General features: G+C 38.0%; 1 pseudogene; it reads left to right on the top strand.

Annotated features, from left to right (window-relative positions):
* The first annotated feature begins 475 nt into the window (after positions 1–475).
* LOC100015465 (CBY1-interacting BAR domain-containing protein 1-like) lies at positions 476–1390 on the top strand (annotated as a pseudogene).
* Positions 1391–2510: the final 1120 nt, after the last annotated feature.

The following is a 2510-nucleotide window of genomic DNA, read 5'->3' as shown; positions in this document are numbered from 1 at the left end:
GTGAGTTGCTTTGGATGAGGAGACCCTGGCCAGAAACAATAGCCTTTCAGGCTCTTCTCCTGTCTTCAGTGGGAAGCTCTTTTTGGTAAGGCACTCAGATCTGGCCAAAGTAATTTAGCTAGGCAATATCTTCTATCTTCATCCTACATTTCCCCCTTTACTCTCTCTACCTTGCTGTAATAAAGTTACTAAAGCTAGTAACAGCCTTTTGAGTTATGAGTTAATTATTATAAAGGGCAACCACAACAATTTTTTTTAATTCTTAGATTTGTCAACCCCATTTTAATTATTACAATATCAAATTAGAAATCCTAAAAATCAAAGGAGAGAATAGCAAAATGGAAAGTAAGAAAACCATACAAATAATAAGACACATCCTCCCCTCTCTCCAGCTGGCTGGCAGGCTTCCCTATGGCTCCTGCCACTGGACTCCAACCCAGGGCCCATTGCAGCCTCCAACCTGGTTCTGGGAGGCTCCAAAGGTGACATGCTGAGGCGGACTCTGGAAAACAGGGAGGCCCAGACCAAACAGTTGCAGGATGTGGTCTCCAACCTGGAGAAGCACTTTGGGCAGATCTTTGCCACGTAGGTGGGTAAAACAGCTCGGCTGCAATACAAAGCTGACCTCATAGTGAATGAAATCAATGGTGAAATCAATTCTTATGCAGCCACCAAAACGCCCAACCTGAAGCACAACCTGAAGGATTTTGCTGATGAGTTTGCCAAACTTCAGGATTATTGGCAAGCTGAGGTTGAAAGACTTGAAGCCAAAGTAGTTGAACCTTTGAAAAGTTATGGAATTATTGTGAAAATGAAATGGGATGATCTTAAAGCAACTTTAACAGCAAAGAGTTGAGAAGCTAACCAGTTAACTCAACTAGAAATCATGGTCAGTGGAATCCACCAGAGTTACATGTATCCTTTCAATTTTGAAGAAAAAATTATTTTGTCATTTAGTTGATAAAAAGGCAGAAACAGAATTACAGAGAGCTACAATTTATGCCACCAGAACAACTCGGCACATGGAAGAAACAATTGACAATTTTGAAAAACAAAAAAGAAAGGACATAAAGAATATAGTTTCAGAATTTATAACTATTGAAATGTTGTTCCATGGTAAAGCTTCAGAAGTCTACACTGCTTCCTACCAAAATATAAAGAAAATTGATGAAGAAGAAGATCTAGAGATTTTTCAGGGTTCTTCTATCCACCTGACTATTTAACTAGTTTAGATATTGTTCAAGCAAATTCAAAATCTCCTCTTCAGAAATCTATTTCTATCAAGTGCATATCTGAATCAGGGCAGATTCCTACCACTAGGACAAGAAAAGATCACCAAGATGATGATGAAGAGGATAATGAATTGGACGTTACAGAGGAAGAAAATTAATTTTATACATGCTTTTAACAGTTCCCCTCAAATCATCAACTTCAGCTTATTAAATGTGTCAATTGCCCAAAAAAAGCAATAAGAAATTAACATGTATATATAAATACATATATGCACCATTAACATATATTTCAAAAGAATCTAACAGCTTTTTTTTAAACAATATTTTATTTGGTCATTTCAAAACATTATTCCTTGTAGACAAAGATCATTTTCTTCTCCTCCCCCATAGCCGAAGCAGGATTCCAAAGGGTTTCACATGTGTTCTTGACTCAAACACATTTCCATGTTGTTGGTATTTGCATTAGAGTGTTCATTTAGAGTCTCTCCTCAGACATGTCCCCTCAACCCCTGTAGTCAAGCAGTTTCTTTTCCTTTGTGTTTTTACTCCCACAGTTTGTCCTCTGTTTGTGGATAGTGTTTTTTTCTCCTAGATCCCTGCAGATTGTTCAGGGACATTGCATTGACACTAATGGAGAAGTCCATTACGTTCGATTGTACCACAGTGTATCAATCTCTGTGTAAAATGTTTTCCTGGTTCTGCTCCTTTCACTCTGCATCACTATCTGGAGGTTGTTTCAGTCTCCATGGAATTCCTCCACTTTATTATTCCTTTGAGCACAATAGTATTCCATCACCATCATATACCACAATGTGTTCAGCCATTTCCCAATTGAAGGGCATCCCCTCATTTTCCAATTTTTGGCCACCACAAAGAGCGCAGCTATGAATATTCTTGTATACATCGTTTTTCCTTATTATCTCTTTGGGGTACAAACACAGCAGTGCTATGGCTGGATCAAAGGGCAGACAGTATTTTATTGCCCTTTGGGCATAGTTCCAAATTGCCCTCCAGAATGGTTGGATCAATTCACAACTCTAACAACAATGAATTAATGTCCCTACTTTGCCACATCCCCTTCAGCATTCATTACTTTCCTCTGCTATCATGTTAGCCAATCTGCTAGGTGTGAGGTGATACTTCAGAGTTGTGTTTATTTGCAGCACTTTTTCATGTGCTTATTAATAGTTTTGATTTCTTTGACTGAAAATTGCCTATTCATATTCCTTGCTCATTTATCAATTGGAGAATGGCTTGATTTTTTCTACAATTGATTTA

Source organism: Monodelphis domestica, chromosome 4 (genome assembly GCF_027887165.1).
Source record: "Monodelphis domestica isolate mMonDom1 chromosome 4, mMonDom1.pri, whole genome shotgun sequence".
Classification (NCBI taxonomy): domain Eukaryota; kingdom Metazoa; phylum Chordata; class Mammalia; order Didelphimorphia; family Didelphidae; genus Monodelphis; species Monodelphis domestica.
This window is presented reverse-complemented; position numbering and strand designations above follow the sequence as displayed.